General features: G+C 41.6%; 1 long non-coding RNA gene across 1 annotated transcript in view; it reads left to right on the top strand.

The window, feature by feature from the left end:
• Positions 1–20,017, top strand: part of LOC134482364 (uncharacterized) — a 92,532-nt gene that overhangs the window by 47,580 nt on the left and 24,935 nt on the right. The window contains exon 3 of the long non-coding RNA XR_015639739.1: positions 4,044–4,141. This is a non-coding gene — a long non-coding RNA (uncharacterized LOC134482364). The remainder of the gene's footprint in view (positions 1–4,043; positions 4,142–20,017) is intronic.

Raw genomic sequence — 20,017 nt, 5'->3', positions numbered from 1 at the left:
ACTATGTCCAATTTTCTGAGGAAACTCCCAACTGATTTCCAGAGCAGTTGTACTGGCTTGCTATCCAAGTAACAGTGGAGGAGTGTTCCTCTTTCTCCACATCCTTGCCAGCATCTGTCATCACCTGAGTTTTTGTTCTTAGCCATGCTGAGGGGTGTGAGGAGGAATCTCAGCATTGTTTTGATTTCCATTCCCCTGATGACTAAGGTTGTTGAACATTTCTATAGGTACTTCACAGCCATTCAATATTCCTCAGCTTAGGACTTTAGTTGTGTGAACAGACACCATGGCCGAGGCAACTCTTAAAAGGACACCATTTCATTAGGGCTGGTTTACAGCTTCAGAGGTTCAGACCTGTTATCATCACAGCAGGATCACTGCAGCCACCAATCAGACATGGTGAAGGAGGATCTGAGAGCTGTAGATCTTCATCTGGATGGTCCTACAGAATACTGCCTTCTAGGCAGCTAGGATGAGTGTGTTAAACCCCTTACACACAGTCGCACACCTACTCCAACAGGGCCACACCTACTCCAACAGGACCATGCTTCTAATAGTGCCACCCCTGAGCCAAGGAAATATAAACCATCACATCCAACTCCACCATATTAATCCTTCTGACCTAGGAGCGTGGGGCCTTTCCATGTTACTGTATCTTCTTCTGTTAATTTACGTTAAGTTTAGAGTTTTTAACTGTACAAGTCATTCAATTCCTTGGTTATATTTAATCTATAATATCTGTGAGAATCTGTTAGTTTGCTTATTTGCAGAGTGTGCTGGGTATTTGGATTTAAGAAACTAACTTGGTTTGATGCATTCCTTTTCCTCTAATACAATGCTGAACAATTGAATAGCTGCAGGGGAATTTTGGTGGAGGCTTTAGAGTCTTTTGTGTATATCAACCACCCAGGCCTAAATAAAGTGACATTGGCTTCATTCTTTCAAGGGTGTACATCTATCTCATTCACTTGTGCTGTTATTCTAGCTAAGACTTCAATGATTTTATTGAACAGGGGAAGATCAAATATACTTTTCACATTTCTGATTTCTGATTTAGTGTGAATGCTTGGGCATATATATTTTAGAATGATACTTGCTGTGTACCATTCTTATCTTGTCTTTATTATATTGAACTGTATCCTGGGTCTGATGGTTTATATGTGTGAAGCCCAGGGAATAGCAATATTCCAAGTTGTGACCATGTTGGAATGTGTGTCACTGAGGTGTAGGCTTTAGGACCCTGATCCTAGCTGCATGGGAGTCAGTCTTAAACTAACAGCCTTCACATAAAGATGTAGTCTCTCAGCTCCTCCTGCACCATGTCTCCCTGGATGCCACCATACCCCTACCTTGATGATAATCAAGTGAACCTCTGAACACATAAACCAGCCCCAATTAAACGTTGTCCTTCATAAGATTTGTCTTGGTCATGGTGTCTATTCACAGCAGTAATACCCTAACTAGGACACTGGGTATCCCTATTCTCTCAAGGATGTCTTTCAATACTAACGTTGAATAATTTCAAAACCATTTTACCTCTCCTCAGTTGGTCATATAGACTCTGACTTTAATAATGCAATAAATAATATTTAATCCTCTAGATAGACAAGATCTTATCTGCATCTCTAGGATCATGAGAGCTTGATAATGGTGAATTATCATTTTGATGTAGATATGAATAATTTCTTAAAGGGTTATACTGACAATTTTACATCTACAAAGATCCAAAGAATTTTTAATTAGTAAATAAATTAATCAATTTTACACTCTAGATATTATTCCCCTCCTGGCCCATTCCCCAAGAATTCTGGATCCCATAACCCCCCGCCAATTCTACTGGGGATATCCACACCCACAAAACGTCTAAACTTCCTGGGGCCTCCAATCTCTTGAGGATTAGTGGCATCTTCTGTGACAGAAGCCTGACCAAGGGGTCCTCTGCTATATATTACATATACTTTTGTTTTATTTTTAATATTTTTATTCACTTTATATCTCAATCATTGCCCCCTCTGAGACCATCCTAACACCATTCTTCCTTCCATCCCACCTCTCCTCCTCCTCTAAGAGGTTGAACTCCCCAGCCCCGTGAGTATTCCCGCACCTTGCCACATCAAGAAACAGCAGGATTACGTTCATCCACTCCTACTGAGTCTAGAAAAAGTATCAGATTTCACAGACAAGAAACGGCTTTAAAAAGAGCTCCCACCCCACTTTTAGCACTCGAAATAAAGAGTGAGCTGCACATCTTCAACAAATGTGTGTCAGACAAGGTCTGCTTCATGTACTACATAGTTCAGTCTCTGAGAGGTCCCAAAGGTTCAGTTTAGATGACTCTGTTGGTATTCTGTGTAGTTGATGTTCTGTTCCAGGCCCTCACTCATTCCCCTAAATCTCCCATAAGAGTCTGTAGGCATGATACAATGTTTCACTATGGGTTTCTGAATCTGTTTCAGTCAGCTGCTAGGTAGAACCTGTCAGCGGAGGGTTAAGTGATTCCTTTGTCTTCTAGTATAACAAAGTATCATTAATATTGTCAGGAACTTGTACTTGCCTGTGGATGGGTCTAAACTTGGACCTTTATAGGTTGTCCATTCCCATAGTCTCTGCTCCACATTTCTCTCTGCATTTCTTGTAGGAAGGATAAACTTGGGGTCAAAAGTTTTGTGTCTTCTTATGGGTTGTTGTCCTTATATTCCCACTGGAGTTCCTGTGTGGCTACAGAAGTGGCATCTTCAGTTTCCATATCCCCACTGCCAGGAGTATCAGCTAATGTCACCACTATTTACCGTGGGAAATTTCCCACTCCAGGTGTCTGGTATATCCTCAAGATGTTCCCACCTTCCGCACCCCACAACTCTGTCTCTCTCTGCCTCTGTCTGTCTCTCTCTCTGTCTCTCTGTCTCTGTCTCTGTCTCTCTCCTCTCTCTCTCTCTGTCTCTCTCTCTCTCTTATTCTCTCTGTCTCTCTCTCCCTCTCTCCAGCTATAGGTTTTCATTTACACTTCTGGTTCTCCAGCCCTCTCTTCTGTCTCTCCTCAAACTTCATACTCAACTCATTCCCTATTCCTCTTCCTATCCCTCTCTTACTCAGTCCTCTCCCTACATATTTCTCCTATGACTATTTTATTCCCCCTCCTAAGTGAGAATCAGGTATTTTATATTGAGCTTTCCTTCATATTCAGTATCTTTCTGTATATACGGTATATTATGATTACACTGTAATTTTGACTAATAAGCACTTATAAGTCAGTACATTCAATGCATGTTTTTGGGTGTGGGTTACCTAACTCAGGATGATATTCTCAATTTCCACCTATTTGCTTGCAAAATTCAAGATGTCTTTGTTTTTCATAGCTGAATAGTATTCTACAGTGCAAATGTACCACATTATTTTTTATCCATCCTTGTTTTAGGGGCAATTGAATTGTTTCTAGTTTATGGGTATTATGAACAAAGCTACTATGATCATAGTTGAGCAAGTGTCCCTGTTGTATAGTAGGTAACCGTTTGTGTAAATGCCTAGGAGAGGTATAGCTAGGTCTTGAGGTAAAATTATTTTGAGTATTCAGAGAAAATGCCAAATTAATTTTCCAAATTGATTGTACAAATTTCTACTCCAGCAACAATGAAAAAATCTTTTCTGTGCTCCACATCCTTACCAGCATGTACTATCACTTGAAATTATGGACTTAGCCTTTCTAACAGTGTATATGAAATCTCAGCATCATTTTGATTCTCATTTCAAAGATGGTTAAGGACTTTGAAGATTTCTTTAAGTGCTTCTTGGCCATTTGAAATTCCTTTGTTGAGAATTCTCTGCTTATCTTTGTACCCCAATTTTAATTGATAAACCCAGGGACCCGAAAGCCTGACCTGGGAGGGCTTAAGAAGTAGTGCTCTCTTGAAGAGCTCCAACTGCCATGGACAAAAACAAAGCAAAATTACACTATAAAATAGGGAAAATCAATGTGGGGCTTAGAGGAATGACTCAATATTGATAAGGGTTGGTTGCATTTTCCAACAACCTATTTCTATTCTCAGAATCATCCAGTGCCTAAGAGCACTTACATCTCTGGGACCTGAACCTCTCTTCTGGACACTATAGGTGCAACATAGGTGGTAAAAACAGACACCCATGGGTAAGTATGTATTATTTTGATATTTGACCTGTATAGATACTTAGCATGTATTTCTGTGCACCAAATGAATGTAGTGTCTGTAGCATCCAGAATAGAATTCAACATCCCCTTCAAACTGTAGTTACACACAGTTGAAGGCCAAAATGTACAGCTGCATATTAGGCTCAGGTCTCCTAGAAGTGCAGTTAGCCAAAGCTCTTAACGACTGAGCCATATCTCTAGACCTAAAAATATTCCAAAGGATAAAATACTATAGAATCAATTTTTAAAGTGCACTGAAAATTTCAGAGTTGCAACAGAGTGTAGGGGGATGCAATTGTTGCAACCAAAGTAACAACAAAGAAGTTCTAGACTCATAAACAGTGAATTTAGAAGGAGAGAACTATTTTCTTGATCAGTAAGCATGAAAGAGTAGGAATTAGGTGGACCTCGCTCTCCTACAGGATTAAGAATGGAAAAAGAGTCAGTTTTAGAATTCAGAAGACAAAATTCTCTTCAACATAGAACATGGAATGTTTTGAGGTCACTTACCATCTTCTAAATTTCCACAGACATTTTCTTCTTTAAACTGCCCTCAGAAAATATTTAGTTCCATTGATTTCCAGTTTTTATAGGAATAGCCCTCTACTCTTTTTCATTTCATTCGTAAGATTTTTTATTTACATATGAAATGATTCCCCTCCAGAAAACCTCAGCCCATCACATCACCCCACACCATGCCTCCACAAGGGCACTCCCCACCCTCCCACCCACTCCCACCTGCTTCCCTGCCCTGGCATTCTCCTTCACTGGGGCATTGTGTCTTCACAGGACCACAGGCCTCCCTTCCCATTGATGCCCAACAAGGTCCATCTTCTGCTCCATATTCTGCTGGAGCCAGGGGTTGCTCCATGTGTATGCTTTACTTGGAGCTTTAGTCCCTGGATGCTCTGCGGTATCTGGTTGGTTGACATTGTTTTTCTTCCTATGGGGTCCTTTCTCTAACTCCTCCATTGTGGTCCCACTTCTCAGTCCAATGGTTTGTTGAGAACATTGCCTCTAAATTTCTCAGGCTCTGGCAGAGCCTCTCAGATGACACCTATATCAGGCTCCTGTCAGCATGCACCTCTTGGCATCCCCAAGAGTGCCTGAGTTTGGTGACTGCATGTGGGATGGATCCCCTTACGTTGCACTCTCTGGATGGCCTTTCCTTCAGTCTCTGCTTCACACTTTGTATTCCCTCCTATGACTAATTTATACTCCCTTTGTGTAGGGGTGTGTGTGTGTAGGTGTGTGTGTGTTTGTGTGCGTGTGTGTGTGTGTGTGTGTGTGTGTGTCTTTCATTCAGGAATGTAAACAATTGAGGCACGCTGTAAACCTCTCACTGGGATTTATTAAATAAATATTAATTCTATGTTCATATTGTGTAAACATTTGTGTTTATATCCTTGGTAAACTGTGATCATATTCACAATGAGGCATTTCCTTTCATTTTTCTGACGTTTCTTGTTGCTATTGTCAATATAATTGAAATAAGGTGAGGTTGGACTCTTGAATGGACACACAAGGCAGGGCCTTGTTTTCACACTTTTCTGCTTTATCAGGAGCTCTGAAGAATTAGCTACCGTATGCAGAAAAACCGTGGACTAAACCCTTCTGAAAATGTGCTGTCAACAGAAACAAAATCCTGCGCTTCCTTCACTACATGATTTTTATAAAGCTATTAGAATAAATTGATGAAGTTCCTCATCACAAACATCTCCCCATTTGATTTCAAGCAGGCATGGTAACAGGATCGGCTCTGCATGGCAAACCTGAGGCCTGAATGATGTAGGAGGAGGAGCCGGAGGCAGAGATGGATCTTTGCTATCAGCATGATTTATTGTGTGCTGTCTCCCAGGTTTATCATGTCCCTATTTATGTTGTGAGTGTGTGGGGGTTGTGGGTTTTTGAACATTTCTATGTTTAATATTTAATTGAATACTGTTGATATTTACTTTGTATAATTGACAGACTGTGTGAATTTTCTCTTGATAACTGACAGACTATTGGAAATTCCTATGCACAATTGGCTTGCTGTGGTCATTTCCTATGCATGCATGGCATGCACTTAGTTTTTCCTATGGATGACTCTCAAGCAATGTGTGTGTCCTCTAGATGACTAACAGACTGTGTGTGTTTCCAATAGATGACTGAAAGGCTGTTGACTTTCTCTGTGGATTTTCAGAGGATATGGGCATTTTTTAGAAATGGTTCTAAGGCTGTGGGCAATTCCTATGGGTGTTTGATAGGCTGCAGGTTTTTCCCACAGATGGTTGCCAGGTTGGGGGTCTGCCATGTAGGTGACAATCAGGCTGTAACTCCTTCCTACGGATGATTGACATGTTGTAGGTGTTTCCTATGAATGCCTGACAGGTTGTGGGTACTTTCTATGGATGATATGCAGGTAGCAGTCAGCTAATATGGATGACTGACTGGAAGGCTGTGCATGTTTGCTATGCATATTGAACAATTGTAGATGTGTACTATGTATGGTTGACAGGCGTTGGGTGTTTCTTATGAATGATGGACAGGGTGTGGGTATTTCCTGTGAATGACTGACATAGTGTGGGCTTGTACTTTGGACAAGTGACAAAGTTGGTATGTGTTTCCTACGGTTGAGAGACAGGCTGTTGACTCTACCTATGAATAATTGACAGGCTCTAAGATATGTTATGAAAGACTGACAAGCTGTGGGTCTCTCCATTGAATGAGAGGCTATGGGAGTTTCTAATGAATGACTAACAGGCTCTGAAGGGTTTGTATATAACTTTGTGGGCATGTCCTGTGGGTGATTAATAGACTATGGCCATTTGTTAGGTCTGATTGACAGACTCTGATAATTTCTTCTGGGTGACTGACAGGTTTTGTGAGTTGCTGATAGATGATTGACAGGATGAGGGGGTTTCCAGTGGATGACTGACAGGACATGGGCAATTCTTATGGATGGTTGCCAGGCTGTGGGCTTTTCCTTTGGATAATTAACAGGCTATGTAGGTTTTAGGGACAGATTTTTGATAACCTGTATGACTTGTGGGTGACTGACATGTTGTGGGTCTTATGCTAGATGACTGACACAACATAGGCATGACCTACAGATGCAGATCTACAGACTATTTGTATCTCCGTAAATTTTAGCAACAAATGAAAAATTGAAACCCCCAGTCACCAATACTTTGACTCTTTTCATTTTCAAATTTCATTTTTTTACACCCACGATTAAGGTTTCCATATTTGCTGCCATTAGGATCACCACATACTGCTTAGGTAATAGATAAAGTATCCATGGTAACACAGGGGCTAAAAGGTAGTAAAGCAGGACCTCAGGCTTTGTGGTAAAATGGTCGATGTGTCCCTGGACTTACAACAAATTGGGTAAATATAAGTACAAGGAGATAACCTATGGCATCCAATCTCCTATACATGAGAGTCCAAAAGGTTTCAGCAAAAAGAAACGAGGTTTCCAAATAGCAAAGTTCATTTCATGTTATATTTACATTCATATAATGTAAGGAAGCTTGACTGGGCAGAGGAATGTAAAGGTTGAGGAATGGGAAGATCTTGAGATATATTAGAATGTGTATTATACACAATAGATATTTAAGTTACATGTGGGGAATAAATGGACTGACAGAATGAAAAAGTAAAGTTGGACAAATCAGAGTTTTAAAGAAAATATTCAATAAGCAAAAGAATATTTTCAAAATATAATTCATTCTTGCATTATTTACATGAAGCTCTACCTTAACAACTAATTAACACCCTAAAATAACAAAATGATCAAGAAGCATATGGACTTCAGAAAATATGCTGGTGTATCATCAATTCTCCTTCAAGCAAAAAAAATAGGAAATGAGAATGAGAGTGTAGATCCCTAATCTCAAATCCCGTGGGGAAGAGAGCTGAAAACTGAGAAGTGCAGAACATCCTGAAACCGCAGGACACTTCTGCTCACCTCTGCCCACATCCCTGGTCAGACAGGAAACTGCATAGTTCCTCTGGACACAGTAATATAGGAACTGTTAGCAGCAGGTACCTGCAGTTCTGGTCGGTGCCCAGAACTGAACTGAATGAGTCAAACAGCTCCCTGCTCCCAAATCCTGTGGGGGAGAGAGCTGGACCCTCAGAAGTGAGGACACTCCTGAGAAATCAAAGGAGACTACCCTCTGCTCACATTCCCAGCCTAAGAGGGAATGGTCTAGTGTCATCTCTGCCTGCTGGGTGCAGGGACATAGGAGCAGTCGGGGGTGGGGGATCCTTCCAATTCCTACCTGTGCCAAGAGCTCAAAGACAGTCACCAGGAGCACCTCCATACCTGAGAGCAGAGCACCTCTTCCCAGAAATGGCTGAAAGAAAACAGGAAAACAATTCCACCTGAGTGCTGACACAGAGGCCCGTTGAAAGAACAAAAAAACAAGAATAGCAAAAACTATACTCAACAATGAAAGAACTTCCTGGGGAATCACCATCCCTCACCACAAACAGTATTACAGAGCAATAGTCATAAAAACTGTATGGTATTGGTACAGAGACCTGCAGATAGATCAGCGAAATAAAACTGAAAATCCAGAAATGTTTCCACACACCGTTGGTCACTTAATCTTTGAAAAAGGAGCTAAAATCATCCAATGGAAAAAAAGCGTTTTCAACATATGGTTCTAGATCAATGGAGGACAGCATGTAGAAGAATGCAAATAGTTACGTTCTTTTTTTTAATCTTTTATTAGATATGTTTCTTTATTTACATTTTAAAAGTTATTCCCCTTCCCAGTTTCCGGTCCATCTGCCCCCATCCCCTCCAATATCCTCCCCCATATGGGTATTACCCCATACATTCCCCTTACTGCCCCCCCACATACCCCTGCACTGGGAGTCCAACCTTCGGAGGACCAAGGGCTTTGGGTCCATTCTTATCTCCCTATACAAACCTTAAGTCCACATGGATCAAGGACCTCCAAATCAAACCACATGCACTGAAAGTAACAGAAGAAAAAGTAGGGAACTGTCTCAAACACGTGAGAACTGGGAAAAATTTCCTGAACAAAACACCAATGGTTTATGCTCTAAGATCAAGAATCAACAAATGGGATCTCATAAAACTACAAAGCTTCTATGAGGCAAAGGACACTGTTGTTAGGACAAAATAGAAATCGACAAATTGGGAAAAGATCTTTACTAATACTACATCTGATACAGGGCTAATATCAAAAATATAGAAAGAACTCAAGAACCTATGTTCCAGAGAGCCAAATAACACTATCAAAAACTGGGGTACAGAGCTAAACAAAAATTCAAAGGTGAGGAATATCGAATGGGTGAGAAGCACCTTAGGAAATGTTCAACATCCTTAGTCATCAGGGCAATGCAAATCAAAACAACCCTACAATTTCACCTCACACTAGTCAGAATGGCTAGGATAAAATCTCAGGTGACAGTAGATGCTGGTGAGGATGTGGAGAAAGAGGAACACTCCTCCATTGTTGGTAGGATTGCAAACTGGTACAACCAATTTGGAAATCAGTCTGGAGGTTCCTCAGAAAATTGAACATTCCACTACCTGAGGACCCAGCTACACCTCTCCTGGGCAAAGACCCAAATGGTGCTCCAACATATAACAAGGACACATGCTCCACTATGTTCATAGCAGACTTATTTATAATAGCCAGAAGCTGGAAAGAACCCAGATGCCCTTCAACAGAGGAATGGATACAGAAAATGTGGTACATCTACACAATGGAGTACTACTCAACTATATGATTTCATGAAATTCAGAGGCAAATGGATGGAACTGGAAAATGTCAACCTGAGTGAGTTAACCCATTCACAGGAAAACACACATGGTCTACACTCAGTGATAATTGTATGTTAGCCCAAAAGCTCAAATTACCCAAGATGCAATCCCCAGACTCCATGAAGTTCAAGAAGGATGACCAAAATTCAGATGCTTGCAATCCTTCTTAAAATGGGGAACAAAAATATTCATAGGAGGGTATACGGAGGCAAACTTTACAGCAGACACTCAAGAAACGGCCATTCAGAGCCTGCCCAACATGTGCCCCATATATATATATATATATATATATATATATATATATATATATATATATATATACAGAAATACTCACACACACACAGAGAGAGAGAGAGAGAGAGAGAGAGAGAGAGAGAGAGCCACCAAAACTAGGTGAGACTGATGAAGCTAAGAAGAGCATGATGACAGGAACCGGATATAGGTCTCTCCTGAGAGACACGAGCTGAGCATGTCAAATACATAGGTAAACACTAGCAGCAACCTACTCAACTGAGAATGGGGCACCCTTGGGGAAATTACAGAAGGGACTGAAAGATCTGAAGGTTCTTGAAACCTCATAACAATATCAAGGCCTACCATCCAGAGCTTCCAGGGACTAAATCACTACCCAAAGACTTTACATAGACTGTCCCAGGACTCCAACTGCATATGCTGCAGAGTTGGAATATCATTTTTGGGCACCAGTGGAAGGGGAAGTCCTTGGTCCTGCCAAGGATGGACCCCAGAGCAGGGAAATGTCGGGGGCATAGAAAGGGGGAGTGAATGGGATGGCCACAGTTATGATGAAGGAGGAGGGGATAGGAGGCTTACGGACAGGAAAATGGGAAAGGAATGTACATTTGAACATAAATAAATATATCCAATTAAAAAGAAGAAAAATAAAACAGACTGAAGGAGCTGAAGGGGCTTTCAATCCCATAGGAATAACAACAACATCAACCATCCAGACCCTCCAGAGCTCCCAGAGACTAAACCATCAACCACTAAGCCACTACCCAAAGACTATACATGGACTGACCCTGGTCTCCAACTGCATAGGTAGCAATGTAGTAGGGCACCGGTGGAAGGGGAAGCCCTTGGTGCTGCCAAGACCTAATGCCCAGTGAACAGGATTGTTGTGGGGAGGGTTGTAAGGTGAGGAGGATGGAAAGGGGAACACCCATATAGAAGGGGAGGGGAAGGGGTTAGGGGGATGTTTGCTTGGAAACCAGGAAAGGTAATAACAATTGAAATGTAAATAAGAAATACTCAAGTTGAGGAAACAGACCAGATAAACAGTTCTCTGCACCCAAATCCCGTGGGAGGGAGAGCTAAAACTACAGAGAGGCAGACACACCTGGGAAACCAGAAGAGACTGCACTCTGCACACATCCAGACGCCAGAGGAAAACACCAAACGCCATCTGGAACCCTGGTGCACGGAGGCTCCCGGAAAGAGCGGCGCAGATCTCCTCGGTTGCTGCCGCCGCGGAGAGGACTTAGGCAGTACCCCACGAGCACACTTGAGCCTCGGAACCTCAGGTAGGACCAACTTTTCCCCTGCAAGTGACCTGCCTGCTGAACTCAAGACACAGGCCCACAGGAACAGCTGAAGACCTATAGAGAGGAAAAACTACACGCCCGAAAGCAGAAAACTCTGTCCCCATAACTGGCTGAAAGAAAACAGGAAAACTGGTCTACAGCACTCCTGACACACAGGCTTATAGGACAGTCTAGCCACTGTCAGAAATAGCAGAAAAAAGTAACACTAGAGATAATATGATGGCGGGAGGCAAGTGCAGGAACCCAAGCAACAGAAACCAAGACTACATGCCATCATCGGAGCCCAATTCTCCCACCAAAATAAACATGGAATATCCAAACACACCAGAAAAGCAAGATCTAGTTTCAAAATCATATTTGATCATGATGCTGGAGGACTTCAAGAAAGACGTGAAGAACTCCCTTAGAGAACAAGTAGAAGCCTACAGAGAGGAATCGCAAAAATGCCTGAAAGAATTCCAGGAAAACACAATCAAACAGTTGAAGGAATTAAAAATGGAAATAGAAGCAATCAAGAAAGAACACATGGAAACAACCCTGGATATAGAAAATCAAAAAAAGAGACAAGGAGCTGTAAATAGAAGCCTCACCAACAGAATACAAGAGATGGAAGAGAGAATCTTGGGAGCAGAAGATTCCCTAGAAATCATTGACTCAACTGTCAAAGATAATGTAAAGCGGAAAAAGCTACTGGTCCAAAACATACAGGAAATCCAGAACTCAATGAGAAGATCAAACCTAAGGATAATAGGTATAGAAGAGAGTGAAGGCTCCCAGCTCAAAGGACCAGTAAATATCTTCAACAAAATCATAGAAGAAAACTTCCCTACCCTAAAAAAAGAGATACCCATAGGCATACAAGAAGCCTACAGAACTCCAAATAGATTGGACCAGAAAAGAAACACCTCCTATCACATAATAGTCAAAACACCAAACGCACAAAATAAAGAAAGAATATTAAAAGCAGTAAGGGGAAAAGGTCAAGTAACATATAAAGGCAGACCTATCAGAATCACACCAGACTTTTCGCCAGAAACTATGAAGGCCAGAAGATCCTGGACAGATGTCATACAGACCCTAAGAGAACACAAGTGCCAGCCCAGGTTACTGTATCCTGCAAAACTCTCAATTAACATAGATGGAGAAACCAAGATATTCCATGACAAAACCAAATTTACACAATATCTTTCTACAAATCCAGCACTACAAAGGATAATAAAGGGTAAAGCCCAACATAAGGAGGCAAGCTATACCCTAGAAGAAGCAAGAAACTAATCGTCTTGGCAACAAAACAAAGAGAAGAAAAGCACACAAACATAACCTCACATCCAAATATGAATATAACAGGAAGCAATAATCACTATTCCTTAATATCTCTCAACATCAATGGCCACAACTCCCAAATAAAAAGAAATAGATTAACAAACTGGATACGCAACGAGGACCCTGTATTCTGCTGCCTACAGGAAACACACCTCAGAGACAAAGACAGACACTACCTCAGAGTGAAAGGCTGGAAAACAACTTTCCAAGCAAATGGTCAGAAGAAGCAAGCTGGAGTAGCCATTCTAATATCAAAAAAAATCAATTTTCAATTAAAAGTCATCAAAAAAGATAAGGAAGGACACTTCATATTCATCAAAGGAAAAATCCACCAAGATGAACTCTCAATCCTAAATAACTATGCCCCAAATACAAGGGCACCTACATACGTAAAAGAAACCTTACTAAAGCTCAAAACACACATTGTACCTCACACAATAATAAAGGGAGATTTCAACGCCCCACTCTCATCAATGGACTGATCATGGAAACAGAAATTACACAGAGACGTAGACAGACTAAGAGAAGTCATGAGCCAAATGGACTTAACAGATATTTATAGAACATTCTATCCTAAAGCAAAAGGATATACCTTCTTCTCAGCTCCTCATGGTACTTTCTCCAAAATTGACCATATAGTTGGTCAAAAAACGGGCCTCAACAGGTACAGAAAGATAGAAATAATCCCATGTGTGCTATCAGACCACCACGGCCTAAAACTGGTCTTCAAAAACAATAAGGGAAGAATGACCACATATACGTGGAAATTGAACAATGCTCTACTCAATGATAACCTAGTCAAGGAAGAAATAAAGAAAGAAATTAAAAACTTTTTAGAATTTAATGAAAATGAAGATACAACATACCCAAACTTATGGGACACAATGAAAGCTGTGCTAAGAGGAAAACTCATAGCGCTGAGTGCCTGCAGAAAGAAACAGGAAAGAGCATATGTCAGCAGCTTGACAGCACACCTAAAAGCTCTAGAGCAAAAAGAAGCAAATACACCCAGGAGGAGTAGAAGGCAGGAAATAATCAAACTCAGAGCTGAAATCAACCAAGTAGAAACAAAAAGGACCATAGAAAGTATCCACAGAACCAAAAGTTGGTTCTTTGAGAAAATCAACAAGATAGATAAACCCTTAGCCAGACTAACGAGAGGACACTGAGAGTGTGTCTAAATTAACAAAATCAGAAATGAAAAGGGAGACATAACTACAGATTCAGAGGAAATTCAAAAAATCATCAGATCTTACTATAAAAGCCTATATTCAACTAAACTTGAAAATCTACAGGAAATGGACAAGTTCCTAGACAAATATCAGGTACCGAAGTTAAATCAGGAACAGATAAACCAGTTAAACAACCCCATAACTCCAAAGGAGATAGAAGCAGTCATTAAGGGTCTCCCAACCAAAAACAGCCCAGGTCCAGATGGGTTTAGTGCAGAATTCTATCAAACCTTCATAGAAGAACTCATACCAATATTATCCAAACTATTCCACAAAATTGAAACAGATGGATCACTCCCGAATTCCTTCTATGAAGCCACAATTACTCTTATACCTAAACCACACAAAGACCCAACAAAGAAAGATAACCTCAGAACAATTTCCCTTATGAATATCGACGCAAAAATACTCAATAAAATTCTGACAAACCGAATCCAAGAGCACATCAAAACAATCATCCACCATGATCAAGTAGGCTTCATCCCAGGCATGCAGGGATGGTTTAATATACGGAAAACCATCAACGTGATCCATTATATAAACAAACTGACAGAACAAAAACCACATGATCATTTCATTAGATGCTGAGAAAGCATTTGACAAAATTCAACACCCCTTCATGATAAAAGTCATGGAAAGAATAGGAATTCAAGGCCCATACCTAAACATAGTAAAAGCCATATACAGCAAACCAGTTGCTAACATTAAACTAAATGGAGAGAAACTTGAAGCAATCCCACTAAAATCAGGGACTAGACAAGGCTGCCCACTCTCTCAATACTTATTAAATATAGTTCTTGAAGTTCTAGTCAGAGCAATCAGACAACAAAAGGATTTGGTCAAGGGGATACAGATCGGAAAAGAAGAAGTCAAAATATCACTATTTGCAGATGATATGATAGTTTATTTAAGTGATCCCAAAAGTTCCACCAGAGAACTACTAAAGCTGATAAACAACTTCAGTAAAGTGGCTGGGTATAAAATTAACTCAAATAAATCAGTAGCCTTCCTCTACACAAAAGAGAAACAAGCCGAGAAAGGAATTAGGGAAACGACACCCTTCATAATAGACCCAAATAATATAAAGTACCTCGGTGTGACTTTAACAAAGCAAGTAAAAGATCTGTACAATAAGAACTTCAAGACACTGAAGAAAGAAACTGAAGAAGACCTCAGAAGATGGAACGATCTCCCATGCTCATGGATTGCCAGGATTAATATAGTAAAAATGGCCATTTTACCAAAAGCGATCTACAGATTCAATGCAATCCCCATCAAAATGCCAATCCAGTTCTTCAAAGAGTTAGACAGAACAATTTGCAAATTCATCTGGAATAACAAAAAACCCAGGATAGCTAAAAGTATCCTCAACAATAAAAGGACTTCAGGGGGAATCACTATCCCTGAACTCAAGCAGTATTACAGAGTAATAGTGATAAAAACTGCATGGTATTGGTACAGAACAGACAGATAGACCAATGGAATAGAATTGAAGACCCAGAAATGAACCCACATGCCTATGGTCACTTGATTTTTGACAAAGGAGCCAAAACCATCAAATGGAAAAAAGATAGCATTTTCAGCAAATGGTGCTGGTTCAACTGGAGGTCAACATGTAGAAGAATGCAGATCGATCCATGCTTATCACCCTGTACAAAGCTTAAGTCCAAGTGGATCAAGGACCTCCACATCAAACCTAATACACGCAAACTAATAGAAGAAAAACTAGGGAAGCATCTGGAACACATGGGCACTGGAAAAAATTTCCTGAACAAAACACCAATGGCTTATGCTCTAAGATCAAGAATGGACAAATGGGATGTCATAAAACTGCAAAGCTTCTGTAAGGCAAAGGACCCTGTGGTTAGGACAAAACGGCAACCAACAGATTGGGAAAAGATCTTTACCAATCCTACAGCAGATAGAGGCCTTATATCCAAAATATACAAAGAACTCAAGAAGTTAGACCGCAGGGAGACAAATAACACTATTAAAACATGGGGTTCAGAGCTAAACAAAGAATTCACAGCTGAGGAATGCCGAAGGGCTGAGAAACACCTAAAGAAATGTTCAACATCTTTAGTCATAAGGGAAATGCAAATCAAAACAACCCTGAGATTTCACCTCACACCAGTGAGAATGGCTAAGATCAAAAACTCAGGTGACAGCAGATGCTGGCGAGGATGCGGAGAAAGAGGAACACTCCTCCATTGTTGGTGGGATTGCAGACTGGTAAAACCATTCTGGATATCAGTCTGGAGGTTCCTCAGAAAATTGGACATTGAACTGCCTGAGGATCCAGCTATACCTCTCTTGGGCATATACCCAAAAGATGCCTCAACATATAAAAGAGACACGTGCTCCACTATGTTCATCGCAGCCTTATTTATAATAGCCAGAAGCTGGAAAGAACCCAGATGCCCTTCAACAGAGGAATGGATCCAGAAAATGTGGTACATCTACACAATGGAGTACTACTCAGCAATCAAAAACAATGACTTCATGAAATTTATAGGCAAATGGTTGGAACTGGAAAATATCATCCTGAGTGAGGTAACCCAATCACAGAAAAACACACATGGCATGCACTCATTGATAAGTGGCTATTAGAACAAAACCTTGAATTACTCTAGATGCAATCCACAGACCACATGAAGCTAAAAAAAAGAAACAATGAATAAAATACAGATGCTTCCATTCCTTCTTAAAATGGGATAACAAAAATATCCATAGGAGGAGGCAAAGTTTAGAGCAGAGACTGAAGGAACAGCCATTCAGAGCCTGGCCCACATGTGGCCCATACATATACAGCCACCAAAACTAGATTAGACTGATGAAGCTAAGAAGTGTGTGATGACAGGAACCGGATATAGATGTCCCCTGAGAGACACAACCAGAGCATGTGAAATGCAGAGGTGAACACTAGCAGCAAACTACTGAACTGAGAACAGGACCCCCTTTCACGAATTAGAGAAAGGACTGAAAGAGCTGAACGTGCTTGCAACCCCATAAGAACAACAATGCCAGAGATTGCCAGGGACTAAACCACTACCCAAAGACTATATATGGACCCAGGGCTCCAACTGTATATGTATCAGAGAATACACTTGTTGGTCACCAGTGGAAGGGGAAGCCCTTGGTCCTAACCTGGTTGGACCCCCAGCTCAGGGGAATGTAGGGGTGGGTTGTAAGGGGGTGGATTCGTGGAGGGAGACCCTTACAGGGAAGGGGGAGGGCATTGGGTGTTTATGGACAGGAAACTGGGAAAGGGAATAACATTTGAAATGTTAAATAAAGAAATATATCCAATATAAAAGAAGAAGAAAAATAAGAAAAAGTTAAAGGAGGGGGAGGAGGAGCAGGAGGAGGAGCAGCAGTAGCAGCAGCAGCAGGAGCAACCTAAGCAGAAGCAGAAGATGCAGCCAAAGCAGCACCTGATGCAGCAGGCCAAGCCACAGCCGAAGAAATCGACACCGAAGCTGTCGATGCGGCTGAAGCCGCCGAAGCCAACGAAGTCGATGCTGAAACCACCGAACCCGAAGCTGACCAAGAAGCCAACGCCGAAGCCAAAGCCGAAGCCGAAGCCGAAGCTGAAGCCAAAGCCGAGGCAGAGGCCGAGGCCGAGGCCAAAGCCGAAGACAAAGCCTAAGCTGAAGGCGAGGCCGAGGCTGCCAAAGAAGCTGTCGAAGCTGATGCGGCCTAAGCTGATGTGCCGGAAGTCGATGCCGACCAAGCCAGTGCCCACGAAGCCGATGCCGCTGAAGCCGATGGGGCCGAAGCTGCCTAAGTCGAAGCCGAAACTGAAGCTGAAGCCGAAGAAGAAGGGAAAGAAGAAGTGAAAGAAGAAGGCGAAGACAAAGCCAAGAAGAAGGGAAAGAAGCAAAAGAAGCCGAAGCCAAGGAGCCAACAAAGCCTAAGAAGCCGACGAAGCCGACAACTTCTAGGAAGAAGACGAAGACAAAGAAGACTGAGGAGGAGTAGGAGGAGGAGGAGGAGGAGGAGGAGGATTAGGAGGAGGACGAGGATCACAGGAAGCGGGGGGAGGGGGGAGAGGGGAGGGTGAAGAGGAGAAGGAGGGGTAGGAAGAGACGACAACGATGAAGACAACGAAGACAACGACTAAGAAGAAGGTGAAGGAGAAGACAGAGTATAGAAGGCTAATATGCAATGTGTACAAAGAAACTCAGAAGTTTTGACTGCAGAGAATCAAATAACTCTAGTACAAAATGAGGTGCAGAGCTAAACAAAGAATTCTAAACTGAGGAATATCAAATGGCCCTGAAGTACCTAAGGAACTATTAAACATCCTTAATCATCAGCAAAAATCAAACTAAGAAAATGCTGAGATTTGACCCCACTCCAGTCAGAATGGCTAAGAACAAAATCTAAGGTGACAACAAATGTTGACGAGGATGAGGAGAAAAGAGGAACACTCCTCCACTGTAGGTGGGATTGCAACTCTGGAAATTAGTTTGTAAGTTCCTCAGAATTCGGACATAGTACTACCTGAGGACCTAGCTATACAGCCTCCTGGGCATATACCCAAAAGGGGCACCAACATATAACAAGGACACATACTCAGTTACATTCATAGCACCCTTACTTGTAATTGCCAGGGCTGGAAAGAACCCAGATGTCCCGCCATCTACAGAGTACACTGACAGACCCATGTCTTCAGGTGCATATGTAGCAGAGGACGGCCTTGTTGAGCACCAATGGGAGGAGAAGCCCTTGGTCTTGCCAAGGCTCTATCCTCTCCACAATGTAAGGGAATGCTAAGACGGGGAGGTAGGAAGGGGTGAGTATATGGGTGGGGGAAAACCCTCAGGGGGAGGGGCGAGGAAATAGGGGTTCATGGATGGCAAACTAGGAAAGGGGATAACATTTGAAATGGAAATGAAAAATATCAAATAAAAATCCCCCCCAAGAAAATAATGAAGGGCTCTGGTGGTTGGTAAAGCTCAATTGGTAAAACTTTTGCCTTGAAAACCCGACTGTAGATGTGGGGATAAGGGGATCCCAAAGCTACTTGCCTGCAAGTGTGAATATCAGTGCACTCCAAAGTAGTAAATCAATCACACCAGGGATGTGGGTGAGTGAGGTTTGTCTCCAGAACAGAGGGACCAGGGGTGGAACCCACAGGGAGGCCTGATGACCTGAGTTCAGTCCTCAGAAGCCACAATGTGGCAGAACAGAACTGTCAGTTGGCTCTGTCCTCTGACCAGTACACACTTAGCTCCACATATGTGGGGGACAAGAAACTGAGAGGAAGACAATGGGAATCTCTGACCTTCACATGTATATCAGTGCAAAATCAACAGAACAGAAGGTCCTCACTCCCCTTCTGTGAGGGGAACATGGTCACAGTTCCTGTTCAATATGTCTTTTATCCATTAGCAAACAGGTAATGTTAATCTAATATTCATTATTGATATTGCCCTAAAGTTGACAATTTGTCTTATGATTAATTTTCCAGTGCTGTCTATTAACATTAATGCGCTATATATTAAGAAAGTCTTCATAGAATCAGGGGTTGTGGAGGGGGGATGGGAGAGGCAAGAAAGGGGATAACATTTGAAATGTAAATACATAAAATATCCAATAAAAAAGAAAAAAGAACAAAAATAACAAAAACAGGAAAAACAAAAAAAAAATCTAGATAGGGGGCTTGGCAGTGACCAGCTCTAGTTTTGGTTTGAATAACACTCAGTTCTGATTGCTAAGACACACAGGGCAGCTCACAACTGTCTGCTGGGGAACCAGCACCAGGTTCTACCACACATGGTACACAGAAAATACACAGAGGCAAAACAATTGTGTGTGTGTGTGTGTGTGTGTGTGTGTGTGTGTGTGTGTGTTTGCCCACGTGCATGTGTGTGTCTGTATCTGTGTACCTTTTTGTATGTTTACACAACTTAAGTTATACATAAAAATAAAATTAGGTAGTTTC

Source organism: Rattus norvegicus, chromosome 16 (genome assembly GCF_021556685.1).
Source record: "Rattus norvegicus strain SHRSP/BbbUtx chromosome 16, alternate assembly SHRSP_T2T, whole genome shotgun sequence".
NCBI lineage: Eukaryota > Metazoa > Chordata > Mammalia > Rodentia > Muridae > Rattus > Rattus norvegicus.
Note: the sequence above shows the minus strand (reverse complement) of the source record. Positions and strands in the feature narration are given on the sequence as shown.